This window comes from Eucyclogobius newberryi, unplaced genomic scaffold (genome assembly GCF_026437365.1).
Source record: "Eucyclogobius newberryi isolate DKJ021-1_F unplaced genomic scaffold, fEucNew1.0.hap1 SCAF_6, whole genome shotgun sequence".
In the NCBI taxonomy this organism is placed as follows: domain Eukaryota; kingdom Metazoa; phylum Chordata; class Actinopteri; order Gobiiformes; family Gobiidae; genus Eucyclogobius; species Eucyclogobius newberryi.
This window is the reverse complement of record NW_027316278.1, coordinates 30,809,639-30,825,485: the sequence shown is the minus strand read 5'-3', so window position 1 is coordinate 30,825,485 and position 15,847 is coordinate 30,809,639. Positions and strand designations below refer to the sequence as shown.

At 40.7% G+C, this 15,847-nt stretch overlaps 1 protein-coding gene across 4 annotated transcripts in view; it reads left to right on the top strand.

Annotated features, from left to right (window-relative positions):
* The window catches only part of grid2 (glutamate receptor, ionotropic, delta 2), a 788,159-nt gene that overhangs the window by 361,712 nt on the left and 410,600 nt on the right, over nt 1–15,847 (top strand). The window lies entirely within an intron of this gene.

Here is a 15,847-nt window from a genome sequence, read left to right as displayed (position 1 = left end):
CTAAGATTAGTAAAGCGTTAAGTGTTTAAGTGTTAAAGTGTTAAAGAGTAAGGTTAGGAACAATGTTAGGGCAAATTGTAGGTGTGGATAATTGTAGTAAGTACATGTACATCAACGACTTGCCAACAACTTGCCCACTTTATCTCATCTTATGCTATAAAACACAAATCAGTAAAAATATAACAGTTTGGGCCAGTTTAGCAACAGACGTTTTCTCGTTACCTTGGCAACCAGATCACTTCCGTCCCTCCGGACCCGACCATCTCGCACTAAGGTTATTTGGCCCTTGTTTCCAATACAGTATGGTTACTAGGCAACAGTTGGAAACATTGGAAATGAGCAGCAGATGTGACATATCTAAAGGCGACACCTTTAGATATGTCACATCTGCTGCTCATTTCCAAGCAGGAAGTGACATCACAGACATCACCAAAATGGGGAAACTGGGGGAAAACATGCTTAGTAACATCTTAAATATATAATTGTCTAACCTGTCATATCGATATCAAGCTCAAGCCCTAGAGACTTTGAGATGAGATGGGAACTCCTGTTTGTACTTTTGGTTTAAAGGTGAAATGAAAAGGTGACATTTTAGACAAAATTAAAATAAACAGATGGCAGCATAAAATGAAATCAACATGCTGTGAACATTATGAGACAAGAAAGATACGCTTTATTTTTGTTAAGTAAGAGAAGAGCAGTAGTATTTAAGGACATGTTAGTTATGTTAAGTTAAACAAGGATACTAAATAGGACAATTCAAGTAAACACTTATATAATACAACATGAAGATAAAATACTGTCTAATTAGTACAAAATGCACAAACACATAAGCCTACTCTACAATCGGTGACTATGACTATGTGAGTATTAAAAACAATATATACAAGCATTTTAATGTTCTTGACAAAATAACTGTTAGCATGAAGTGTTCCAAAAAGGTGTAAGGTTCACAAAATCAAAATGTTTAAACAACTTAGTAGTGGCTAAAGGTGAACAATTGCAGAATAAATGAGGCTTTGAACTCGCTTGTGATTCAAAGTGTGGTCTTGCCCTCTGTAAAAGTACCTGAATGTCACATTTGCCCTTTTTATTCTCAGGCCTCATATTCCCAGCCCTTCTACGCACAGAATGTCATTGTTACGGTGTCAAATTAAGAGTCTGAGAAGTCTGATTGCTCTTGAACTTTAGGCCCTGCTGTTTATTATGAAAATCTTTGCCCACGCCTACTTCCTCATTAGATAATTAGCAAATAACAGGTTGCACAAAACGCATTGCAGTACTTAATTTATATTCTTCTGAAAATGTCAAGCAATTATTTCTAAGCTTACACCAACATGTGTAGTGATTACATAGTGTCATCTTGCTTTGTTTTAGTTGTACGATTTTAATGAGAGCGGATTGGCCCATAACAGTGTGAAAGCAAAATAATATTTTGTGGATGTCATCCTCCAGCTAGAAACAAGAAAAAATAAGAAAATCTGCATGTAATTTTCAAGATTTTTGATCAGTCTCAAACCAGGAAAAAACATTTGATCCATCACAAACCAGGAAGTGAAAGATGGAAAGATGATTGAAGATGGACCACATGTTGGTGGTCTTCCCATGCGTCACTTTCCATGTGACAAAAGCAGTTTGAAAGCTGTGCATGTACCAAAAACCTCATGAATGTGAATACGAGCAATGTGTCACAGTTAGAATAAAAGCAGTCCCTCATTTGTCATGGAATGGTCCATGGAAAATGTCAGAAATGGCGGACTGATATACAATATATTTTTTATGTACAATATACCTTCTATTTACAACAACCTCATCAAACCTTGGCCTATTGAGAAATTAAGCCAGTCAAATGCCAACCAGGCACTTAACAGCTGCAAGGCCGAGTCTGGCAGAGAACAATAAGCTAGAATGATCAATCTGGAGGTTAGAAGTTTAACAGAAAACAATAGAACAACCCACAACAAGGGAAGGAGGTAATTCTAGTTTTTCAGATCGGATCGAAAATTACTTTTTGACTGCTTTTTTTGCAGTCAAAATATTTTTACAATCTGCCAAAAGGGTTTTAGAGCTATAGATAGATGTGTAGATGTTTCACCAGTTACACCCGCGAGCGGCAATGAAGGGCCTTTGAAACCCCCTACGCCTGTTTTTTGTCATGTCCATTTAACTTGAAACAAGTGACCTTAAAGATGTATTATGAAATAGACTTAAAATATTGCCATTGGGGCTTTTAAAGCTAATTTATTTAGATTTGTGAAACAAAAAACAATTATTAAAGGAAATGTGTGAAAGTACTTGTATAAAGATTAATTTAAGAGCGCTGTGAAAATACTTCAAATGAATATGTTTTAGGTAAGTACGTGCGCTGTGGGATTACTGTAAGCACTAAAGTGTGATTAGTGTGATTAACAACACTAATAATGACCTACACATGTTACAGTTTAATCAGAAATCCTCTTTAAACAAAGTCATGTACAGTAGCTGTCCTTTTACACACCAGTGGTAACGTTCATAGCTCTGTGCGGGGACTTGGGAATGAGCAGGTTTTGAAGAGTGAAGCAGAGAGGGCGAGAGGATGGACAGAAACAAGAAAGAGCAGTAGGAGAGAAAATACATGATTTAGCGTGGCACCCAGCTACGCCCACGGTCCACCAGTGCACTTCCTGTGTGGCGCTTTAACTTCCAAACGTCAGGTCTGGGATCCCGGAGCTGGATATTTGAACACTTTAGCCGCAGGAATGTTTGAACCCGCAGCTCTCCGCGCGGTACTCGCATCGCTTGTTAACAGGCATCCATATTTCATGAAGTGCGGCCTCGGAGATTTCGTACAGTTGCGTCGCCCGCGGCAAGGACAGAGCGAGCCAGCGGGAAAGAGGAACGTCGACCCAGGAGCCGGCAGCTTAACCCAGTCGGAAGAGCAGAGGCGGGAGGCGGAGCGATACGTGTGACAAAGAATGTTTTTTACACTGTGGTACCGGTTTGGTTTGGTTCCCGGGGTCTTCTACCATTGTGAGATATTTCTTTCAATTGCATTCACATTTGCAAAAAGTTTTTCTCAAGAGTGTTTATTTATATTGTTATATTAATTTAGTTGCAAACCTGGTTGATTAAGTCATGGTTCAGACTTTTTAGAGCTGGTTCCAACCCAATTTAATCCCGTTTCACACTATTCCTGTTTTAGAATTTCGATTTAGATGTGGACATTTTAAAAAAAATGAAATAAAAATAAAAAAAAACAGCCTTTAAACAATGTTCTATATAATCATATGGATAAAAAAAAATGTGGATAGAATAAAAATTACAAAAAACATCCATTTTTAGTGGATTAGACAATAAATGTAGTTCTGTTTCAAGGGTTAAGGTTAAGATACACTTTATTTTCCTTATTCATTTGACCCATATTTTGGACATGCTTTTGGATTGGTCTCGTTCTAGTCCTGGTTTAGTTCCGGGTTTTGTCTCAGTTTTGATGTTTTTGCTCATTTGGAGTTGCCTGGATCTTGTTTCAAATCCTGTTAAATCACGCACAGCAACTAATGATTTCTGTTTAATGTATGAGCCCAAACGTTGTCGAGTTTTCCTGCATGGCATTTAGTGACAGCACATTGATGCAGCCTCACACTTGACCCACTGAGCCTTGGAAAATTAATTTTGTCAGCGCAGATTAGGCAGAAGCACAAACTGGTATTATCACACGGAGATGACGTGACAAGGCACGTATAAGCACTAAAGAGCAAGCGTCACTCCTTTGGGAAGGTGCAGGAGAAAAGCACACTGGTTAACATGCGCCTAAAGATGTTTTATACTTTCAATTATTCAACTTGAATCCAGAGTTTTATGTCGCACTGTCATTTCAAAGGCCATTTTTCTCCCATAGAGACATAAAGATCAAAAAGCCCTGATCAGCGAAACACGCCAACGTTTACAATAGGATCGAATTCAAAACCTGATTCAAGCTTTAATTCCAAATAATGAGGAGAAATTTGATTTTTATATACGTTTTCAGTTAGCTCTAATATACCAAAAAATATATATACAATCTCCAAAATCCCTTATGTATGCTTTTTTTTCTATCTATAATGTCAAGAAAATGAAGCAAGAACTTTAAACTTGGCTCTTTGTTTTTTTGGGATTTGGATGTGCCAAATACGTGAATTTTTGGCATTTTTGGTTTTATTTACAATGATACGATTAAAAAAAAAATCTTGCAATTATGTAAGTAAACTTTTATCGCTAAATTAAACATGTTTTTCCTATTCACCTATTTATTATTTTACGCTTTTTGAAATATTATGCACACCAAAAAAAAATCAAACCATTCTATCTTGTACCTTGCTGTCAAAAAATAGATAGAAAATATTATTTGCTATTTCCAAATATTATTCCAAAAAAAATTCCTGATTCAATGGAGAACTTTTAATATTGAGGTAAAAAAACAGGCCCGTATATTCTAAATATTGCATATTCTTTTGATCACTTATCAACCGTTTCTTAGGATATTGTGAACCATGATTTCCCTTCTTTATTCACACCACACAGTAAAAAACATTGAACTTTATGCCGGGTGTCACGTCATGTGGGTCGGCCCGGTAATTATTGTGAATTAAACCACAAACCAGGTCAACAAATCTGCAATCTGACAGTTAAACAGCAAATTCTGCCTGAGAATTCTGACCTGACCTCCAATTTAAACTCTCGGAATTTTAGACGCGAACACAACCTATTGACCAAAACGAGAGAAAAACAAACATGGAGGCGCCCACTGCAATTTTTTAATCATATTTGTTGGAAAAGCACCAAGGAAAAGAGGTGAGAGGAGCATTTATGGGTTTTAAAATGTTGAACTTCCACTGTTGCACATGCACAGCTCCGTTGCTTCGCATCCACATCCTCTGGGCATATGAACCGGACCAAACGGACAGAACAACGCAGAGGACGGACAGAAGCCTCCATATCCGTCTTGAACGTAGAGTTAGGAGTCCAGACTGAAACCAGAGATCACTTGAATACAATCACAATATCTTACCATGCAAATACAGTTAAATCATTGAGTAAGTCTCCTTTTTCTACATCAGCTAATACGTGATGTGCATTCAAAGCTGCTTAATCCCGGCAGAAGTATGGGTCAAAAACACAGAGGACAAATCTAAAAAATCAGCCTCTAAAACATCGCACACAATACAAAAAGAGTTGTCCTTGTTTGACCGTTGCATAAAGACACTGAAGATTGCTTTGGCTCTTAAAGTGTCAAACTGTCAGACCGCCGCTCCGACTGGAATAAGAAGCTGCGGCGTAACACCGAAACCAGACGGATCTGAGCGAGGACAACAAAGAGATGTTGGAAATGAAAACGCAGGGAGGACAAATGGATGCGGGTTATAGCGTTTGTGTCTGAGCGCGCTGAGCCAGGAGGGCCAGGTGAACCCGCCTGCTGTGGACCGATACACCGCATTAACTCCTAACTCCGCTCCCCAAAAGTCTACAGGGAGAACAGGGGCGCAGTTACCATTTTACGGGCCGATTGTTCCAGGAGTCAGCACAAATGTCAGCCCGTTCAAGTGTCTGTAGAGTGACTTGTACTGTGTATCTTGTGACAGCATGAAGGTAGTGAAACGGGCCATACCACCTTGAGAGTCTGGTCTAGCCTCAGAAGCTAAGCAGGGTTGGACCGGGTCTGTACTTGGATGGGAGATTGCACAGAAAACGGTGGCTCTAGTGTAGCGTATGCTGTTGTTGCGTGTAAAGACACTTCGATGACTGATGTGTGAGTGAGTGACGGTGGGCGGCGGTGGCAATAGCGCTATGTGTCGCTGAAGCCTGGAACAGAGTGCAGAAAAATGTGCAGGCGTGACCCAGTTTTGGATCCCCGATGATTTTTTAATTTTTTTTTTAAACAGCTCTTCGTTTTTTGTGGTGTCTGCGCAACATGTGATCTGGTAAACCATGAAACGACACCGCAACTGCAACAGCGTCGAGAGCAAAAGGAGTGACGAACGCACCTACTGTAGATACAAACACGGGAAATAGAAAAGAAAAAGGAACATTTTTTAAAGCTATGAAGTTAAATTGCAGCATCTTATCTGTGTCCTTTAATCCAATTATATGACTCCACATAATGGAAAGCAGAAAATATGCTCCTGTGTTTACACTGGTGAAACTCTAGCGGATTAGCTTCTGTAAACGCGATATTACTGTAATCCAGCTAATTATTATAGCAGAGTTTTGAATTGCAAAACTAAACTACTAAGTACAACACTCTGATCATATTTTTTACACATTTATTTTGTAACAATGCTACAATTGTGTTACTTGTTTAGTGAAAGCATCATAGAAAAAGGTCAGAACATCCGAGTCTGACAATCTGTTGTTTATCCTGCCTCAGTTTCACCTTAAACTAATTATGTTTTACCTGTTATGGGCAATTACAGTCCGATTGTGCTGATTAGCATATGACCAAGGAGAAAAGACACTGTTGTAAACAGCCAGCAAAACGAACAAAACCATGAAGTGAGCATGAAGTGAGCATGAAGTGAGCATGAAGTGAGCATGAAGTGAGCATGAAGTGAGCATGAAGTGAGCATGAAGTGAGCATGAAGGGAGCATGAAGGGAGGATGAAGTGAGCATGAAGTGAGCATGAAGTGAGCATGAAGTGAGCATGAAGTGAGCATGAAGTGAGCATGAAGTGAGGATGAAGGGAGGATGAAGTGAGGATGAAGGGAGGATGAAGTGAGGATGAAGGGAGGATGAAGTGAGGATGAGGACAAAGGGAAGGGAGGACAAATGAGAGTTACAGAAGCAGTAAATGTGATGATGTCATACCTCATAGGTTTTAATCACTTTTTCTTCCAGGTGATCCAGGCATGTGGGTCAGGTTGTGCACATGTGGGTCAGGTTGTGCACATGTGGGTCAGGTTGTGCACATGTGGGTCAGGTTGTGCACATGTGGGTCAGGTTGTGCACATGTGGGACAGGTTGTGCACATGTGGGTCAGGTTGTGCACATGTGGGTCAGGCTGTGCACATGTGGGTCAGGTTGTGCACATGTGGGTCAGGTTGTGCACATGTGGGTCAGGCTGTGCACATGTGGGTCAGGTTGTGCACATGTGGGTCAGGTTGTGCACATCTGGGTCAGGCTGTGCACATGTGTATTCCGGTTGTGCACATGTGGGGCAGGTTGTACACATGTGGGTCAGCCTGTGCACATGTGGGGCAGGTTGTGCACATGTGGGGCTGGTTGTGCACATGTGGGGCTGGTTATGTACATGTGGGTTAGGCTGTGCACATGTGGGTCAGGCTGTGCACATGTGGGTCAGGTTGTGCACATGTGGGTCAGGTTGTGCACATGTGGGTCAGGTTCTGCACATGTGGGTCAGGCTATGCACATGTGGGTCAGGCTGTGCACATGTGGGTCAGGCTGTGCACATGTGGGTCAGGTTGTGCACATGTGGGTCAGGTTGTGCACATGTGGGTCAGGTTGTGCACATGTGGGTCAGGCTGTGCACATGTGGGTCAGGTTGTGCACATGTGGGTAAGGTTGTGCACATGTGGGTCAGGTTGTGCACATGTGGGTCAGGCTGTGCACATGTGGGTCAGGTTGTGCACATGTGGGTCAGGCTGTGCACATGTGGGTCAGGCTGTGCACATGTGGGTCAGGTTGTGCACATGTGGATCAGGTTGTGCACATCTGGGTCAGGCTGTGCACATGTGTATTCCGGTTGTGCACATGTGGGTCAGCCTGTGCACATTTGGGGCAGGTTGTGTACATTTGGGGCTGGTTGTGCACATGTGGGGCTGGTTGTGCACATGTGGGTCAGCCTGTGCACATGTGGGGCTGGTTGTGCACATGTGGGGCTGGTTGTGCACATGTGGGTTAGGCTGTGCACATGTGGGGAAGGCTGTAGGGTAAATTCATAAGAGATGAAGAATCAATCAAAACAGTGCTGAAGTCCCACTCCAAGTTTCTTTATGTGACACGGATCAGGCAAAGGTCATTCCTTTGGCTGAGGTTGTGCACAGCGCCTCTACAGGTGATGCGTCTTTCTTAGTCCAATTGATAAAAGTGTACCATGAATATAACTTTGGTCCCCAGCTGAAACTAGGCCGCTTCAATTTGTGAATGCGGCCCACTTCCAGACAGTAGAGTTATTCTGAGGGGTTTTCCCAAATACCTTTTTACACATACTCAAGTAAATTTTTGACCACTTCTTTTGCATCTACTTGAGTTATATTATTTAATTACTGAAATAAAAGCCTTGGTATCAAGTTGTACAATCAAAAACCAAATGTCTGTTATTGCCTTGCCTGGAATGTCACCACGGAGACAAGCAGGTGGCTGACCCTCCAACACACACATTACATGGTGCACCTGTAATAAATGAAGATGAATCCATAAAGGGAAATATAGGTAGTAGAAGTAGTTTGAATAGCCTTGTTATGTTCTTGCGCAAGTAATAAAAATCAATTATTTAAAATGGCATGATTCTGACAGCGGAGTGGTACTGTCCTGCTCACATCACTTTAATACTGCTATAGATAAACGTTATATTGTTGTGGTAAATGGAAGAACTATTTGTTTTATTAGAGGAAATGTTCCTCAAAGAAATGACTCACGACAGGCAAATACATAAATGCCTAATACTGTTTGTACAACTGTTGACGGCATATTGACGTTGAAGGCCACTCTACTTTTTATAAAAATGGAAAAAAAAAGTGCATGCTGCCTGGGTTACAAAGCATCCTGAGACAGAAGCGGACATTGCAGACTGTACCGCAGAACTTTACCTGGAAGCCGGTAGTAGCAGTGCGCAGTGGGAGAGGAGTCTGACAGCGCTGGGGACAGAGCTGCAGAGGTGATGGGCGATCATGGAGCTAATGGCGCGACGCTGGCTCCCACAGGACTGCCGCTCAAACTGATGCCTGCCTGTGCGTGCCCAGGCGGGGCAAGAACAGAGCCATCAAACCCCGAGTCCTCTGCAGTCCAACAGCTCAGCAGACGTACGCAGTGCATGCACAGGGAGAACAGCAGGAGACACACCGACTCACGCTAACTGATGAAGGGCGCAGCTGAATATTTCATGCTTCAACGTGACTAGAAGCTTTGATTGTAGGATCAAATGTGACACACTAAATCTTCGAGGGATGAATTGCATATAAAGTAGGGCTGGACAATTATATTGTTTTGCAAAATAGAGCATTGAAATTTGTGAATGATTTGATGATGTGACCACTGCACAAAGCCTTTCTCCAGCTCGTCCCAAACACTCTCACTGAGGTTCAGATCTGTAGTGCATTAGTTTCTGCTTCTCCTTCGATGTTTTCTCTGCTCGATGCTAATGATGCTGATGAATGCTAATTCATCGAGGCTTTGCAATGGTTACAGACGGATGGAACAAAGCAGATATATGTCAATGCAAATAAGTACAAAATGGGCGTACATAAGGAGTTACAAGGGGAAGAAAAGGTGTTTACCAGATGCGTAAGAGCAAACTAATATCTCACTCAAAGAGGCCCCCTTAGACACGAGGCCATGACAGATGAGGTATAAATCAACTTAAAATCAACGATGGCTGGACATTAGAGTGTATATACTACTTTGGACTGTGAGCTTAACCAGATGTGGCTGGTAAGGCGAGAAGTTATAAAAACATACTTTCACACGCTGACATAGTTTCCATGACCACGGGATTCGTCTTTCCACATGGTTGTGTCAAAAAGGCATGAGTTGGGTTTAAATACCGTGCTGCAGCAGAAAGATCATCATCTGCAGCAGTTAGACTTATTTTCGTCGCTGAATCCAGGTGGTTTTGGATAAGCAGTGTATTCAAACAGGGTAAAGTATTGCATTTCCTTAGACTATTGAACCATATTATTAAGCGAATCGTATTGGCCCGTGCGTATCACAACACAAATAACAAAAGCATATCACCCCAGCTCTAACATGTACGGTAGTCTGTCTGGCAGCATGTTCCCCTCAGTTTTACATGTTAGTTTTAATGGAATGCTCCTATAGATCTGGAGACATTGTTTTCCTTATGTGTTTTGAGACGCTTTGAGAACCACAGCAGTCGGCCTTTCAAATGAAATCCTTTGTAAACTATTGCTGTCTTTGACCTGATCTCCGGGCACAATAACAATACAAAAAAGTAACAATTTAAAATGATTATTTTTCCATATTGGTGGCAGCTGTAGTAATAATTCAAAAATACAAGCACAGTTCTTATCAACTGAAAATACTTTTAACCATACAAGGTTAAAAAATTGTATATTTTCTTTTTGGATGTTTGTTTCTAAATACTGCATTATCCATACAGTATTCACGCAGATCTGAAATAATGAACGTTACATTATTATAACTCATTGGAATGTGAAAACCACTGAAAAATGGAAAATAAAAGCTACAGGAAAATGTTACTTTATTGTACAGGGAGCAAATTTTCAAACATACAAATCATAATAATACAGTATAAGATTTCAATATAAAAAAAAATCTTTCAGTAATTGTATCCTTTGCAGTAGCAATAATTATAACCGATCGCATGTTCTTCCAACTCTATAGGCTATGATTCATGCTGATGTGCCAGTTACATCAATAATTAATTTCCTCCGCCGTCTTTGGTACAGCTTGTACTGGAGATTTTCTGCTTCCAGTGATATGTATAATGTTTTACAATAAAATGACGCAGAAGAGAAGACCGTCATCGGTGAACCTTTTAACCATCTTGTTTCCTGGAAAAATAGACTTGTTTTGTTTTGTTAAAAGCCCTACATCATTCATTTCTCTGCTTATAAATATATACCATAGATTTCATGTTAAGAAAGAAATGCAGGCCACAATATCCTGAGTTTTTTCTGTGTAAAAGAGGGCTCTATCTTCTGGTGCACTCAGGAGTGAAACAATGTTCACAAATAACGCTGGTTAGCAGTGTCATTACTAGCATCCACTTTGAAAAGGCACAGAAATACTTTGAGACATGACCTTTTAAAACCACAAAAACATGTTATAGAGGTATACAATGTGGAAAATCTCCTTTAAAAGTGTACATAACTTATTTTAAGAGTCCATTATCTATTTGTTCACGTCTCAGTATGACAAAATGTGTCTTTCACGTATTCATTACTATTACAGTTATTATTATTTTTAAACTAGTAAATGATTCATTCTTACTGTTAGTGGGATTGCCTCTCCGCAGATCTGACCCCGGCCCGGTGGTGTCACAAGCTCATGGAGATGGGAACCTTTAATACCACATCGTAAACCTTCTATTTAGCAAAATAACTCACTTTGTTTAAGTCTATAGATTATCACCATTTGTTCTTAGCATTTCTGATGTCAAATCAGTTCATTGCTGTGCTTGCTTGTCGGGCACATTTTTATTTTTTTGTATTTATTTATGGCTAGCTCGTGTTTATTTCTCCATGGCAATTCCCCTTGCTGCCAGTAGATTGTGTGCTAACACCAAATCCAACATTGGTTTTCAATAGATGCATTTTTTAAACATTATTCAAAGTTCTAAAACATGAAATACCAGAGTCATCCATCCATCCATTTTCTACCGCTTCTTCCTTTTCGGGGTCGCGGGTGACTGGAGCCTATCCCAGTGACTTCAGGCCTCAGGCGGGGTACACCCTGGACAGTGGCCAACTCGTCGCAGGACATGCCAGAGTCAAACAAAGCAAATAAAGCCCAATTTATTAAAACAATTCCATACCTTTGGTGATGCGATCTATATTTTCCATTCTTGATTCCTTTTGATTTCAATTCCTTCCCGAGGCCCAAACACCGAGAACATACATTTGGCGGTGTAGGATGCTTATTTAGCCTGGCACTGTGGATCAGAGGCGGCGGCGGCGGCGGCAGCTTCCCACTGATAAATATGGAGATGAGAGCGCGAGAGCTAAATTTGCCAAGACTGCTCTATTTTATGCGTGGGAGTGGTGCGTGGAAGCAGCCATACATCTCTGTTCAGGGGGCTTTAGAGATGGCGTGCCAAACCTAACCTGAGCATGCTTTCAATGCGATAAATCGTACTCGGATTGCCAAAATAAAGCTAGCAAATGGACACGTTATTGTTTTGTTTGGACTATAAAAGCTGTTGGATTAGAGACGTTCCAACACAAAAGCGCCCGTGTAAATGTGAGCATAATGAAAAAGCACTTTATGAAGCTGTGCCATGACTTGTGTTGAAGTTGTACTTAAATTTAGATTCAAACAATGGCTTTTATTCCGAGTGCCAGTATTCTCCACGCTGAGAAACAATATTAAAATAATTTGGAGGAGTTGGAGACAAATTAAGGTTCATCCGCTCTTTTTATTGGCGTCACCTCAAATAAAGTCCACAAAAAGCCCTGTTTGAGCCTTTGCTGCAAAGCCTCGTTGATTGCTTGAAATACAATCCGGCATGCTAAGGTCGCAGTAATAGGGAGCAAACAAAGATTTTTAAAAAAGCAGCTAATTTGCAAGAAAGGTAAGAATTCCACCTGATTGACACAAACATGAAATTGTTGGTGGAATTTGCTGTTTGTCTGGTCGCAGATTTGGGGTTAATATCTCTGTAATTACTGGGCCTATCCACATGAAACAAAAACTGGCACGAAGTTCAACATCTTCTCTGTCTCTGTCTCGGGCATAAATCAACAAACTGTGGTAAGTGTCTGGTATGTTAACGTAACATATTAACAGTTATTCAAATGTCTATAGCATAAAGAACATGCTAAAGCATCAGTATTGCCCCAAATCACCCTCAGTGTCACTTCTAAACAACTCCGCAAACTCCGGAGTTAGACGAAGTGCTGATTCTTCTTCTGCGTCGCTTAGAGCCAAGAGCGCCCTCTTGTGGTTGCCAGTGTGAAAATAATCAACATGTGAAATGCGGTTGCCGGTGTGAAAATAACGAACAAAATTATATGATAATGTGTAAGTAATATCACATATAAGTCGCTCCGGAGTATAAATCAAAACTAAAAAAGGTGTGACTTACAATCCTAAAGTACGGTGGGTAAAAATCAGGTAATGATCCGATTTTTGTATGTGTATCTGTTATTCTCACACGTGTTATTTACAAGTGGCTTCAGTTTGAACTAGTGATCTTGAGCTAGAGCCCTTACAAAAATATGCAGAATTTAAGAGTATTACAGTGTTAGCTACATATCTACCATCATTAACGTTCTTACAAATTCCAGATTAAAAACTGCACATGTGCTAGGAAAGGACCGTTCACCTTGCATAATGCATGACGTCTGAAATGGCAATCGCAGGAGCAGTCGGGGATTGCGGCCCGTGATTAGCTGACAGTCTGCTCAATACTTTGACTGACATTATAATGACGCCGGTGAACGGAATCATGCACTTGTACAGCACGTAATGAGTCCATTCTTGATAGACTGTACCTCCATCACGCAGGTTAGACCAATAATAAATAGAACCATTAGCAGGCTTTTATTACACTGATTAGAGTGTTGTGTTGTAATTAACCTATGCTGCCAGGATTTGATTGATTATAAACATGAGTACAAGAGCTCAATGGAAGTAGTTGTACACAGGATGTTGTTTCTACTTTTGCTAACTGTATCTGGAGCTGTGTTTTGTTTCATTGCTGAATATTTCTCTAATCCTACATAAACATCTGGTCTCAGTACTCAGATCCACATGATGATCCAGGAAGTGCACTCAACCAAGGTCAGGATTATGTCGTCACAAGAGATGTCCCGATATCAAATTTGAGTGTTTTACGATTATTGTGACAAAGAAACATCACGATTTAACGATTAGTCAACAACAGTGAAATCTTTAAAAATGTCTTTCATTCCCGTGGTCTGACATGTGACTATTCCTCAAATTTGTGACTGGCTTTACAAAACAAAACTTTCTGAAAGACAAAATTAAGTTAAATGTGACAAAAACAGCCAGATAAAAAAAAAGTTCTTTACATTTGGTTCTATTTTTTGGGCGATTATATTGTGACTTGAATCATCACAATTATCACAATTAACTCAACAATCTTAACATCCCTACTCGTCACACATCATCAGATTTCCAAGGTTAGCCTAACGTTGAAACAGATTAAAACAACAGCATCACAGCAGTGGTTACTTTTCCTCCCAGTGACCTCTGTTTTACCTCGAGGATCTACCATGTCATGGCTCCATCAAATAGAACTAAATCTATGTTTGACCTCTTTTCTACGACCCCTGAGAATCTATGGGGTCTCAAATTTGGGCCCTGACCCCCAGGCTGTGATTGACTGCACTACAGTGTGATACAATGCACTTGCCAGTTTTACTTTTTGACATAGTTCTGGCGGATGTATCACCATGGACGGTTTGCACTGCTGCCAAAAAACCCGACGATGCGTGACGGTTTCTGGCGTTCGATCCCGAGCTCCATATGCTACCTGCTAGTCTCCATGGAGATGCCATCGTCTAGTCCTGAATGCTGCAGAGAATGCCATTGAACTGTATATCTTGCATCGACATATTTAATTACCGATTTACTTCATGAACACACATTCTTACCACGAGTTGGCTCACGTCTCTGTACATTCTTCCAGGCTGCCTAAACGTGCTCTATCACCAATAAACATGTTAACTTCGGTTTCTCTTTCGTGATTGTTACTCGGGTCTGTATTTAATCTTGGGGAAGCTTTCTGACACCGTCACTTTTTCGAAGCAGTTTTCAAAAGATTTTTCCATTCATCTAATCTCCTAAATCTCTTAACTTTTGCTGCCTGCCTTCAATCCCACCCTTGTGCCCCTAACAAGTCCAATCAATCCACTTAATTGCCGAAACACGACACTCGCAATAACGAAAGTGACTCTCCTTTTTCCATATCAAATAGATCATTAAGAGGGTTCACCGCAAAACCAGCCCCTCACACATGTCATTAGCACCGCTCTCAAACCAAGTGACTCCATTAAGATTATCTTGACCTGCGTGGAGCTCATTAGGGAGGAAAACTGTCAAACACATTCACTAACTTGCAAAGCTTGGTAGATACAGTCATTTTCATAAGTGCAACGGGTCTGACAGACATAGTCCTTCAGTACAATAAGCGCCGCTTTTTAGAGGTTTCTAAGTGTGTTTCACAAGTTTCTGAGGCCAAAGCAGAGTTTTGCCATTACGGTAGAACTAACAACTACTGTAATATAACCCGTACTTAACTCCTTGGGCTACAGTGACACTTCAACAAGGCAAAAAACAGTTTACAAATGTATTTAGCATCAATCCACACCAGAGACGTCAGAGCTGCTCCTGCAACGCGAGTCTGTGTCTCTTCTCACTGTACGGACACCAAACTGCTTTACATTGCTTACATATTAAATGTCACACGAAGTAGGTTTTATCTGAGGGATGAAGCTTTTGAAATTGCATTCATTACGCTGCTCACCTTTAAAGTTTTGACTATTTCATGCCGTGTCTTCTCTTTCTTAAGTTGTAAAATGCATGTTTGGCAATTTGACAATAAACTCGTCCAGTTCCATCCTCAAATTTCCCCCCGAGATCCTGGACGTGTTTATTTATTCGACTGTTGCTTGTTTTTAGGGAATATATATTGAAAGTATTTTGGCAGTTTGAATTGGACACTTGGTACCTCTTTGGTGTTTCTTGCTAAAAAGCCTTGAGACACTCCGTTGACGCTGAATAATTACAACGCCGACCTAAACCTGAGTGATGCATAACGTAGTTACACCCGCTGGACGCGCAATATGACATTACCGGTTAGGATTGTCCGACCAGTTACGATTAGAAGTGATTTCTGTGTTTCTCGAGTAAATTGGGGGTAACAGATTCTCAGACCAGTCCTTTTGACACCAAGAACTGCTATTTGTAGTTAATTACATGAAAAAAAGC